At 42.3% G+C, this 13704-nt stretch overlaps 1 long non-coding RNA gene across 1 annotated transcript in view; it reads right to left on the bottom strand.

Moving 5' to 3' along the window:
• Window positions 1-12948, bottom strand: part of LOC118417934 — a 15282-nt gene extending 2334 nt beyond the window's left edge. The window contains exons 1-2 of the long non-coding RNA XR_004831412.1: window positions 12939-12948; window positions 805-807 (exon numbers count right to left, since the gene is read on the bottom strand). This is a non-coding gene — a long non-coding RNA (uncharacterized LOC118417934). The remainder of the gene's footprint in view (window positions 1-804; window positions 808-12938) is intronic.
• Between the last annotated feature and the right edge of the window lie 756 nt (window positions 12949-13704).

Below are 13704 nucleotides of genomic sequence, written 5' to 3'. Positions count from 1 at the left end.
ACGAGGTGGTTTATGAGGTGCTTATCGCACCTGACCAGGGATTATCTCACCATAAACACCGAGGAAAAGGCGGGGCATTAACGTTATTATCATGTAGCCTATTCAACTGACACATATAGCCTATCCAACTGACACAGGGCGTTTTCTGCGTGTTTACTGTAGCAACCTGCGGATGACCGCGGGTGACCCCCGCCGGTAGAACGCCCGTTCTGTTCGATCACGTCAGATCGAACAAGATTCGTGTTCTAATACCCCGAATAGAAGTCAAATTTGACCATCGGGTTTGTTTAGTGGGGGTGTTGAAAGTCATGTTCAATCTTTTTCTATTTAAAAATCATTGATATCTTTTTAATTGTGTTGTATTTTAACATAAATTGTTCGAAATAAAGTACAGTACGCTGTTTAATAGATATAATCGATAAATACTTAAGACTAGAATTAGCGTCCTGTCCCCTCTATAATGGTGCGGTCCAAAAAGTGGTCGGTTATTCTAATAACCGACCACTTTTCAGGTTACTGCCTGATAACCCATAGGAAATGGGGGCCTCTGATTGGTCATCTCCATCTGGCTATATGATAATAAAGTATTAGTGGCGGTGTTATGCCAATAGATGTTAGGGGTTTTCTTGCTTTTTCTGTTTTTTGCCTTGCCGCCAGGCAAGGCTTTACGCCAGCTTTTTTCCATGGATCAATGGACGGACCTTTTAACCCAGCCCTTCCAAAGCCCCTTCCAAAGGCCCTTCTTTCCTTGCCGAGATTCATGGCTTAGTTAGACAATGGTACATTCCAGGCGAGTATTAAAACGCTCTTCTAGACGCATGTTACTGTATGTGGTCCAGCGTAATAAATCTACGCTTTAACTCACCATGTTTATATAAATATATATCACAAATTGCATCAGAAGGAACTTAGTTTGTAATAAAAAATAATGCATATTCATTGTGGGTCAAAAAGTTTTACAAAACCTGTTTAATGTGCCAATAATTCATCTGACATAAATTATGATAATGAGGGGGGGGGCGACATGTGGAACTCGGGATTTTTAAGCGTAGAATCTAGTCTAACTTACCAAAATAACATAAAATACGCGGCAAGGCACAGCTTTTTTAAAAAGATTTCTTGTTTAGATGTCTGCCAAAATTTTATTGATTCAAAAACGGTGAAATTGAACCAGAAAACTTAAAAGAGATTTATGATATGCCATGTTTCAATGGAAAGGGGAACTCAGTTGCCATGCCATGCCGAGAGTTCTATGCAGTTTTCTTTTCCTTCCGCGAGAGAAAGTAGTCCGTTCCATGACTCCGGGTGTCAACATCCCACACAAGAAAGCTTGTCGCTGGAGTATACAACTGCATGCGTATCTTCTTCAATTCAAAGTCATTCACAGTATTTCAGCCTCATTCTTAGCTCATATAGATTTTTGAACCGATCGTACATGTATATCGTTTAATTTCCTGTCATAAATACAATCAAAATCAGGTGACTTTCGCGTAAATTCCCCAGCTGTTGTATTCAACCTGTTGTAGATTTCAAACCAACAAAAACTCTCCTTCGTTAGAAGGAGCAAACCTTCTGGTTTCTGAAAGTTTAAACTATAAGACTTATCACAGATTTTGAAGGTGTTGCTAGTAAAGACCGCAGAGTGATTCGAACTGCATAGAAAACCTGTTTGAAATTCGAAAACTGTTCGATTCAGGTCATGGCGTGCCGGCTAACCTAGGTTTGGTAGGTCTAGAATTAAGTTACCCTTGATTTAACAATTCAAGAATTACTGTATGATGTGTTACTCAGTGATGTCACAGGCAGATTAACTCGATTTTCTGAAAAATTCAATGTTAACTAACACCATTGGGAAATCAGAAGGGTGTGCTATGTTCATTGAATAATACTTAATATAATAAAACATATGATGGTTGCTTTTAATCTGTAGTATTTTAGTGTTGTTGGTGATATAAGCACTCAAATGGGAAAAGTAGGTGTCTAGGGTAAGTGATGGGGAAGTGGTTGTTTTGACATTTCAGGTTTGACTGATGCTAAACTGATGCTTTGTATTCAGAAGTTCAGATTTAGCCTTTGTGAGGGCCTACATGTACTTAGGTTTGGAGTTAACTATAATTGCTTTGGTAGTAAGTGTAGGTAAATAGTCTGGTTTCTTTACTATAATAATATTGTTCCCTTCCTTCATCAATTATGAAACATCATACATGTAATTGTAAGCCAGAAAGCCTGGGGCAAGTGATTTTGACACTGTCAGCTTTGCATGTCTTGAAGTGGGGCAAGTGATTTTGACATTGTCAGCTTTGCATGTCTTGAATATGATCCACCTACCCAGTACTAAGTTGTTTGGGCTACCAGGGAATTGTCTCTGTTCCCTTGGCACACCCGTGGCTAATCCTAGGTAAACATACGCTACTGAATTGAGCACTCAGTTTCGTTACAGTCCCGCCCACATGATAAACCTCAGGCCCCAGGCTTCATAATTAGAATCTTCTTGGGATGGCTCATACAGGGAACCTGGGCCCATACTTCTAGAAAATCTTCATTAGTCACACCAGTGTTCCCAGCAAATTTGGCAAAGGCTAACATGATGTCTGGCCAACAATTTCCAGATCCCTGCCCTTGTGTTTGGTCACTCAGTCACATTACCAAACTGGGCTGGTCGGACAGTTTTGGGGAATGAAAGTATAATACATTGTATAAAAGACAACAAAAAGAGTATCCAAAATAGTCATCAGCATTTGTGTTTATTTCTTGATAAACACTTTCATTTCTGCAAACATCCCAACTAGCTGGGCATAACACAAGCTCACTTGAAGCTCCTCCCGGGAGACCTAGGGAGTCAGGCTACCCTACAAATGTCTACAAATGTGCCTACCAGCTGTGTCACTTTGGGTTTGACTTCTATTCTGGAAGCAGTGGAAGATGAATTGTCCCACGTTTTCTATAATGAATGGGTTATGTCACATTAACAGGGTTATAGTTTTGTATCAGCAGTAAATGTTTGGAAATTTTTGTGGGTTTTGCAGGCCTCTTCAAATATATTTCTTTACTGGTCGCTAGAGAGGCTGTTAAAAAATAACATGTATTTCATCTTCCACAGGTTTTGATTCTTTTGCGCACAGGTAGCTTTATGATCATCAAAACTTTTTGGAGGGGAAGAGAAAAATATGGAATAATTGAAACACAAGGCAAGTAGTCTCCTGGCTCCCAGCTAACGAATGCAACACCATAACTGCTAGGTCAAAAGGTCCGGACCAGTTAGGCTGGTCAGTTGATGGCACTTGAACCTCACTGTTACATAATCATGAAGTTCAACATAGAAGTGTCCTCATGAAAATAGAAAAATGCAGATCTCTCCAAGTACAGGGAAACTGGCTAAACTTGTCAACATCTATCTAAAGTTTAAGTTCTTTGCACAACACCTCCTGGGTGTTTTTGAATTCGCGGAAGGCTCCCAACATATGACAAACTAATTCAATGGGGGAAATCCAAATGCCCTCTCTGCAAAGGACGGCAGACTCTGTGTCATGTCCTAAACATGTTAGCCTTGACCCTAAAGGACAGTTATACTTAGGGACATTTACGTACTAAGTGTCCTAATGGAACTAGTTAGCACCCTCAAACTGTCCCGCAGGTCTTTGTTGTCCTAAGTTGACAACAGAAGACAGGTTTAACATGCAGCTACAGGTGAATCACCTGGACTACTTCCTTCTGATATAATGTTAGATGAGCTTCTATATTATTACCGCCTTAGATTCTTTAGGTTTGGAGCACTTGTGTGTTAGGGTCTTTGTAAAAGTTTGATGCAGTCACAGAACACAGTGCTTGTCCACAACCCTGAGACATTAGTAGTTTACTTTAGATTTTATAATATTAGGGCATAACAGTTATGATTATACACAGATCTGTCTGGTTGTTTGGCTGTTTGGTATTTGGTACAATGTAGATCTGTCAGGTTGGTTGAATCTGAACTCAGTTTCAAGCATCTCTTGGTCGACGAGATAACCTTATGGAAGTTATCCCACTTTTGAAGGAATACTATCAAATATGTTTAATATATACTATAGACTGAAATCAGTCTGTCTGGTCTGTGATGCCCCAAATCACCCATTTTCTCTTTCACAACAGATTTTCCTCCCACCATCACTCAGGTCCTCCAAAAAAAAACAGAAGGTTGAGTCCAGGCTGACCCATAGGGATACTGGGGTCAGCTGAGGGTGAAGCCTTGGCCAGCCACCATGAAATTTCAACTTAAGAAATGCATTCCTGAGAAGAAATGCTCAAATTACATAGTTCCAGAGCAGGGAAAGTGGTCACATTCTTACGCTGTTAACAAACAAAATTTTTTGAAAAAAATCAATTGGTTTACTATTCTTTAGTACAATATGCATATACATGTAGTAGACTAAGGTATAATAATAATAGGTGTATTACCAGCAGCCAGTAGGTACCCAAATTTTTTTTAGCATTGAGACTGTTTAACGTGCTGGAGACACCTCCTCGAACACGTGACCCCCGTTTTATGTATTCGGGAAATATTTCCTATTCCAGGTACAAAATTTAGACAATGATTCTTGCTTTATTAAATAATGGGCTATCCAGCACAGCCATATCCCATAGTCAGTTTTCACTCCCCCGGCCCCAGTGCAAGTTGACTGTTGTTTCAACACATCGTGTCTCAATAATTTGCAAGCTCTTATATGTGTCAAAGATATACTGCATAGCATTGAAACTAAATTAGTTTCTGTGGCAATATGACAGTTGGGACTAGGGGTGGGTACCGGTACAGAAAATTCAGGTCCAGGGCCGGTTCAGGTCCAGAGGATCAGGTCCAGGTCCGGACCTGAACCTGATTCAGTATGTGAAAACTTGTGAATGGGCGATACTAAAAACAACGGTCCATTTTGCTACAAGGAAATCTGTTTTGTGTAGTATTCGACTCCCTCTGGCGTTTTGAAAATCCTACAAGGCTTCAACTACCCCTGTACGATTGACTGTAAAAGTTGGTACAAATGACTATATAGTCAGTACTCTAGAAGTGCTTCTCTCTTGTTATTTGCCTAGACCGGTAACCCCGAAAACATGTGAATGCCTGATCATATAATCAGTTCATTTTCCAATCGGTCCAACATCCGGTTCACCACATTTTTTCAGGTCCGTTTTTTCTGGACCGGTCCAATGAGAAAAACCGGTTTTGTACTGGTACGCCGTACCGGTACCCAGCCCTAGTTGGGACTCAGTACCCCTAAATCTTTCTGCATCCTGTTGAGGGCAGTTGACTGACATGAGGTGGGAGAAAATGGTGTGAAAAGGTCGTCTCTTGCAACTAGCCTCATGGGCAACCTCACACTTACAGTAATAGTCTGCCCATGCATTATCATCTTCAAGTAGATGTAAGGATCCCACTCAGTGTTTTGGACATCGTCTTTGCAACACCCTTAAATAAAGTCTCACACATTTTAAAAATTCACCATGTAAAGGAAGCTAAAAAGGCAATGTAAAGCACTTAGACTAAGTTAGATCCTTACATCTGCTTGGAGCTGGAGAGTAACAAATGGCTTGGAGTGTAACGAGAGGAGGACGGACAGTGTCAAACACAGTTCAGCCATGTGGCATCTGTCCTCTGTAAACAATCCAACTCCAAGTCGTTCACAGTGATGGAACTAGTGGGATGGGCGTAACAAAATGTACATCACACTTTGAAATTTTGTAATAACATGTTTTCAAGGAGTCAACATTTAAAAAAAGTGGGATCATATACATTGAAGAAACTGTATCAGATCTATAGGACTCTACAGTGATGTTCCCTGTATGATACCTATGGAAGGATACTATTTGACCCCCTGACCCCTGAAACAGACAAGGATTGGTAGTTTCCCCTGTGGTTTTGTGGGCTGCCAGCACTTTGTGTACAGACTACAAAATGACTGACAGAGTCAGATGTCCCAGCCTCTCACTGTTTTCAGTGGAAAAGTATCTCAACCACCCTGCCGTTCACCCAGGAGAAATTATCAAGTTGAAAGAAAAGTATTGAAAAGTTATTAGATGAAACTTTTCTTTCATCTTTATCACAATACATTAGGTTTTACTTAAAGATGGATGATTTACGGCATCTGAGATAAATAAAACTATTGATAAAGTTTGTTCTTAGTCCAAGTCTAGAAATAAAATTGCAGTCACTGTGGTGAAAAAGAGATTCAAGTTTTAGCTGGTTTGCAAGTTAATAAGAGTCCTATGCACATCCCAGTGGTTACTGATCATCTTAGCAGAGGTCCAGATAGGCATTTGATAATTTCTTCCTCTCCCAAAAGGGTGGACACAGAGTGTGTTCACTGAGGACATTGCACAATACAATGTATACAGTCATGTACATGGCTGCAAGTGGCCCCAGGTTTCAGAAACTACCAGGGAGCTCCTGGGGGATACAAGAAGGATCAGGCAAGAGAGCTTCAACCAACAGATGTTACTCATCTGATCTCCAAGTAGATCCTACAATGGCATAACTGGCCAAGGAGTGTAGTCATCCAAAAGGTGTCCATTTGCCCCCGTAGGGAAACACACTCCTCACAAAGACTATCTTACGCTACCATGGGATCTACTTGGAGATAAATACTCAGCTGCATGTCAATTCCTTGACAATTTGCTTGGAAGGTACATGTATGTGTTCTTTTCCAGACAGCTAGCCTATTAGGTTTATTCCATTGCTTTGTGAGGTACAAAAGTGCACACCATCCTCTAAGTAAGGAGAGACTTAGCAGACAGGGCACCCCAGGCCTGTGATTACACACTTAAATTGCAATTTCATGCCAAGGTCTGGGAATGTACTTCTACTAGTAGACACTCTGTCACATTGGATGCTTGGCTCATGATGCATGTGTGCTGTAGTAAGTGGCTTTAGTGATGTCACATGGGTATGTTCACTAACAAATCAATCTGTCACACCTACTTACTTAGATAAACTAGAGGCTACTGGTATTAAGCACTATAGAGGTGCCTTGAAAGAACAATGGTATTAGCATTGACAATGCAGTGTTTCATCAGTATTGATCATGATGTAGTACATGTTTGTAAGAAAGTGTACATCAACAAGGCAACTAAACACTGTATGAATGACTGTAATGATGACTCACTTTTCCTGCCAACAGAAATGTCCTTAAGCTTTAAGCTTAATTAGGACAAGTCATTAAGCTTTAAGCAGCAAAATTTGCATTTTAGGGGGTTAGAATTAAAACTTTCCCCTGACTTCCCTTGCAATGCTATGGGTCTTTGAATTCAGCACTCGACATGCTGTAGTCATTACCCTAAAAAAATTGTCCCGGTCCGTGTATTTTTTCATTAAACTTAGCTTAGTCTGTCAGCAAAATTTGTCCCTCACAATGAGGGAATTCCGGAAATAGTTTTTCAGAAGGTCAAGATTTCAACATTTTCCCGTAGGAGTATGCCCCCCCCCCCCCAATTCCCCCTAGAATTGTCACACTTTGATGCTCCCACCATATAAAATTTGCTGTCGTAGCATCTGAGGTATGAAACCCATTCTTGTATGCAGAGGGACCAACAGGGGATATGATGACGTTGTTGCCCTCTGGGATTGTCAGCGATGGATACGGATGTGGGCATATACCGCGGTATTCGTCAGATGCCCATACGGAAGAATCCAACAACAAATGAATTCCAGATTCTAATAGGATATGACAAAACACTGAACAGATACGATACTGTATCCGCTAGGATAAAAAATACAAAGAGATACAATGTCGTATACAGTTTGATCCCTGATTGTTAACAAATACGAAAATGTTATTTGCTCGAATCCTTCAATATGGAAATCTGTAATGTTCAATCTGGTCTTGAGGGTTTTTTTCGTCATTAAGACATTTTACCCATCAGCGGGCCCACTCTACAATAAAAGTATGTTCGAAAAATACACAAATACTAGAAGATCCCTATTCCGTATCTCTATGGATCTACTGGCCCATTTCACGGCAAAAAGCTATTTAATCAAGGCTTCAAGGATAATCTGCAGATCCTAACGAATCTCTTTTCCATATTTTCTATGGATCTGATGGCCCACTTCACGACAGAAATGTCCAGGAACTGTTCCTCGACATCAGACATACACAATGTTTGTCTAAAATGGTAATTTGCTCTCCTGAGCCAAAAAGAGCAATTTTTGAAAAAAATACAGGTTTTGCGAAACGATGTCCGATTTTCTTTGAACCAACTTTATTGCATGCGGAACGGTTTCTTGACATCAGACATACACCTTGTTTGTCGAAAACTATTAATTTGCTCTCCTGACCCAAAAAGAGCATTTTCATGTTCGTTGACAGCCAGAGTTACAACGGGGGCCGCCCTAAGATGCCCCCTTTTTTTACGCGCTCGAACTCACGGCGCTCCATCACTAGTTGCCAAAGAGTGGTCAAGTTTTGATAACTGAATTTTTAACACATTCATCTACCATGCTTGAATAAGAAAGGCATCCATACTATTCATGAACTCTTCACCCTCCGCGTTACAACTGGCAAACACCGAGGACGTTATCATGAATATAAATTCCGATTTTGAGCCGCGTTAAACAGTGCGCCCTAACTTGCCCCGCTTTTGGAATTTACTCTCTTTGGAAGCTGGTGACCAATTTAGACATATATAAATAAAAATTCGAATTTTATGATATATAAGCTTTCTTTTGACAGTAGAATTGTGATTGTGTGTGCTTCTTGTCTCCCGCGAGAAGGGCTAAATCTTTCACAATCCAGGTCGTGTTTTCATGGGAAATGGGCGAAATGTACTGAATGCGGCGGCCCGACTAACAAAATCATTACGAAAAGCGACAATGCCAAAATCACAAAAAATCTCTGTGTACGTATTGGAAAACATATTCGACAGCACTCTGTGAAGTTTCATTCTTATAGACGGTACGAATCATTTTTAAAGTAACAAATCTTTTGGGCGTTCGCTCGTCTGCCACCTGCGGGAACAACGGAGATGATGTTTATGTTGTTTTTTTCTATGGCCGGTCTTCTACTCAACAAACATTTGAAGACCAATATTTGTAGTGTTTTGTGAAGCTTTGTTTCTTATGTGTTTGACAGTTGTGTGGCTGTTTTTACTGGTTGTTTATTTATGGCCACGAGACACCAATACCTAGTAACAGGTGACCACAGTGATTCGGCAGTACCAAAATTATTGTAAAAATTCTGTCTTCAAAAAAAGGAGGAAGTGAACATGTGTAAAAAAAATTTTAAAAGAAAAAAAAGCTGTAGAGATCTATGTTTCTAATCATCATAGTCAGTGGCAACAAACACGGCGTACTTTAATAAGATCAGCAAAAAATCCGGGCATCTTAGGGCAGGGGGCATCTTAGGTCGGCCCCCGTTATACGACATAGTATTCTTTGCGTGTTTTTTATTGATACAGTGTCGCATCTGTTCGGGCCAAATAAGAGTCATGTGACAGGGAATAGCCAATGACAGGCAGTCCTGGGGATTTCAAATGTACCGGTATGCGAGACGAAGCAAGCATTTTCCTGGCGTCTGTTGGAAGAGCAGAAATGGAGAAAGTTTGGACCTGTTCTAACTCTCAAGTTCTGGTCGGGACTTTGCTTACCACCTGGGACCCAGCCGACCCAAAGAACGCCAAGCTAGGAGGCCATCAATTCTGTACAAAGTTGATGAGGCGAATTATCTTGGAGATTTGTGCAAGCCTCTGCTAAGTCACGGAATGGCAAGTTTAGACCGGACTGGTATGTACGTACTAGGAGCCGAGACTGCAAGGTGAACAAACTTCCCGACCTATACAACACAAGTCATATGGACCGGACAGCGCAAATCACAGCAGATTATTCCTCCTTTCGTAGCCTATTGTAACCGTGTACTCTTTTTAACAACTACCCATGGTCCCGGCCCCAGCATGTCGCTGGACAATGCACTGAGTTGGACACAGCACAAAATCATGAATAATTTTGAAATTGCACAGTCATTGCTATTGATTCCACTGCCATCTACATTAACTACAAGTTTTGAATAAAAGGCCGCAAAATAATACCTGGAAGCAAGGATGTGGATATTTCCGATCGAACCAAATGCAAAACCTTTTCCCCGGATTTGACTACATTTGAATCCATTTTGTCCAGTGTGCGTTACACATAGGAAAGAGCAAGATTTACCCTACAGCGTTTCTAGCCTTTGTGAATTTAGCGTAAAGCGTTGTCTTCCCTCTTGAATTGAGAGTAAAGCGTAATCGGACCATGCATGCAGACCCTCTTCTTAGCACTGACAGTTTCCAGATAGCTACTGACGTTTCACTGTGAGCCATTTTCTACGTCTATCTGGCCAATAATTAGAAAGAGTTCCCCAGGGACTATATCTAAAGCTTTCACCACCACCCAAGATACACCATGTCAACAATGAACCTGACTTCACCAAACTATGAGATCACCTGAACCAGGTTTCAGTTCTCGGAATTCTGCAGAATTCTGTCTTAGCTTCCCAGAATTCTGCAGAATTCTGGCTCAGGCTTCCCAGAATTCTGGCTCAGGCTCCCAGAATTCTGCAGAATTCTGGCTCCAGTTCCCAGAATTCTGCAGAATTCTGGCTCCAGTTTCCAGAATTCTGCAGAATTGGGCTAATCCCCAGGGGGTCATTGATGGCGGCTACGTATTCTTAACCTCATTGTTACCTAACATATGCGATATTAAGCCTTTGGGGTTAAAGGTTGCTGAAATACGGGAGGTTGTCCCAAATTAAACCGGGATTCCCAAATTAAACCGGAGGGTGTTTTATTCTAATCTAAAACTAAAGGCGACAAATTCAAATCAGGAATGTTGGCGCTTACACTGGCCCCCAATTGTCCGTTTTACGACAATTTCACATTACATACATGTAATAAAGCCAACTTCCTTACACAATGACTATACTGTGTTTCAAATAGTTGTCTAGTTCACTACGTTGCACATGCATTACATATAAGTTTCTTAGAGTACTAAAGTTCGAACGTGACCGCGTAATCCTCCTGGAATTCAGGTCGGTAGGTCGCTCTCTGGTCATCTATGGCTGCTCCTCCTCCGGCAGAATACATACTAGTTTGTCAATTGGTCGCTCCAGGACATTACGCTGGGTCTTGAGCTGCACTCGACGCACTAGTCCGTCACTGCTACGGGCTACTTCTACTACTCTGCCCATCGGCCACTGTCCTCGTGGAGTGTTCTCATCCTTCAATAGCACTAGGTCTCCTACAGCAAAGTTCCTTCTTGCTGTGCCCAATTTTTGGCGCCCTTGCAGAGTGGGTAAATATTCTTTGACCCACCTCCTCCAGAATAGATCGGCCACATACTGGATTTGTTTCCACCTACGCCGCGAGTATTGGTCGGCTGGTTCCGTTTAGTTGGGTGGAAGGTTTGGTTTTGCGTTTAACAGCAACAGATGGTTTGGTGTCAGCACTTCCAGGTTGTTTTCGAGTTGAAAGAAAAATAATAGTTGAATATATGCTAATCACCATAAAGGTATGCACACCTGTTCCTGCACTGTTCAGTACTAACAGGTAAATACATACTTCTCAGTATACAGCTATGCACACCTGTTCCCTGTTCCCTGGAAGTGGGTGGGGGGGGGGGCGAAAACACTAGTGATTTTGCCCCGGGGGGCGAGATCACGGGAGGGCGAAAACGCTGTCACACCGGCCCAAGGAGGAAAAAACGGCTTTGCTCGGGCTGTGGGAGTTGGCGTTGCCCGTGTGGCTCATAGGGCACATGCCCTGCACCACTTCTTCACTTCTTGGGTCATACCGGGCCAGTAAAAGCGGACGTATACACGCTGCAGTGTTTTCGCCGGGCCACTGGGTCCAGGTTCACCCTGACGAGGTCAGCAGCGATCGTATCGCACAGGGCTCTTCCTGATATCTTCTCACATTGTGAAAAGAGGAGCAACCTTTCCAGAGGTTTTTGGTTTTTTGTGTAGCGAACTAGTAGACCCAACTGCTCCCAGGTGCTTACGTCAGTCACCTCGTCCGCCATAATGCCATAGTGTGGACCGAAGGTTGGCTAGTTATGCCCTTTACAATTGTCTCTAGAATGTATTGTTTAATACATTCTATGTATTGTTTAATACATTCTAAGAGCTGATTCTGTGACGTTTTTGAAATGTAGGTTGCATTGCGTGCACATTTGTTGGATAAGGGGTCCGCTGTACTATCGTCACGGTGTCCGCGAAGGGCGAATCCTTGCCGGCCACATACCTCCAGGCACTTGATGACTGAAAGGAGAAAAGCGCGGTTCTTCTCAGTACGATTGATCGACTGCGATGTCATGGAGAGGTCAATACGACGCCCTGGATTCTGCATAGTGTCCTTAAACGCCTTCATCCTTGCTTCTGAGTTTCGGTGGTTCTCCAAGAGTCCCTGGTCTTGCAGGTCGTTTTAGCGTCCTTCCAGTTTCTATGCGGCCGCTTCACTAGAAGGGTGGGTTGTTCACGCGTTGAAGAGGTGGGAAACAAAACACAGGGGAGACAGTACAGACCATCCTGTTCTGTAGAGTAGGACACGAACTCGAATGTCTCCAACCATTCCCTCTGGCAGTACCTGTTCATGATACCATCCTTCCTGCGTTTGTCTGTGTACACTTTAGGAGGGAACTTAAATCCAGCTGGGTTTCTTTCCCGGATAAGCCGGTGTTTTGTGACATCATTAACGTTGCCCTTCGTGAAATTGGATATGTCGCGGCGGTCTCCACTAGCGGAATCGGGTAGGGCCACAGAGCCGGACTTCTTGTCGCGGCGATGAACTCTTGTACGTGATTATTAAAAGCAAGGCCATCATTGAACACTTCTAAGATTCTAATCACCAATTATAATTGGCAACGTTATAGAACAGGTTTGTTTGTGCAATGTTGAATAGGACTTGTCTTCTTCCAGTATCTCGTGTGCATCTGTGTTGAGTAGATCAACCTCTCTGTCAACACCTCATCTATGCATTTCTGATCAGTTTCTTTTCTCTGAGTTTAGAAATTATGTATGTTCTAAGTCGAAACCTACGAAATTCTCCAGCTACTGTTTCTTGTCTATGTCCTTAAACGCTAGAAAGGAGTGACATTGAACTTACCAGGTGCCATGTAAGCCAACTTTGCTGTAATAGGTGTCCACTCCAGCCTTTGCTTGCTCATTGATTTGCGAGTTGATTCTTGAAATGTCTATGTTGCCATGGTGGGTTCAGCAGGTCGGAAGGCAGGTTGAGCTGGTTTGGTGGCGCGTTTAGCTGGTTGGAAGGCATTGGGGCCTGACCAGGGAATCTTACCTTACATCAGATTCAGAAAATTAAATTGAAACAACAAACAATAAACATGATTTGCATGATCTGGAAATAAATCTGTCCAGTGTTCACATGATGGCGCGAAGCCGCGAAAACCAGTCTCCTCTGGACGTTTTTCAGAATAAGGCGATCTTCCGCTAACCATCTACAGATTGTGGACTGCTGTGGTTGATGAAGGTCATCTTGTGGACGCTGTCGTACCTCCCATGACGTTAATTAAGAAAAGAATTATGCTGCCCTGGCATCCAGCCTGCGGTCGGTGAGCTGGAGGTCGGGGAACCAGGCCCGAGTCACCCACTTTACTTCCTCCGGGAAGATTTATATATGGGGGTCTGTCCCCGGGGCCCGGCTGTCTGAAATTCTATTACATGGTTTTCTGTCAATTTAAGTGTTGTGGATGCGCTT

The sequence above is a fragment of the Branchiostoma floridae genome, chromosome 6 (genome assembly GCF_000003815.2).
Source record: "Branchiostoma floridae strain S238N-H82 chromosome 6, Bfl_VNyyK, whole genome shotgun sequence".
Taxonomy (NCBI): Eukaryota; Metazoa; Chordata; class Leptocardii; order Amphioxiformes; family Branchiostomatidae; genus Branchiostoma; species Branchiostoma floridae.
This window is presented reverse-complemented; position numbering and strand designations above follow the sequence as displayed.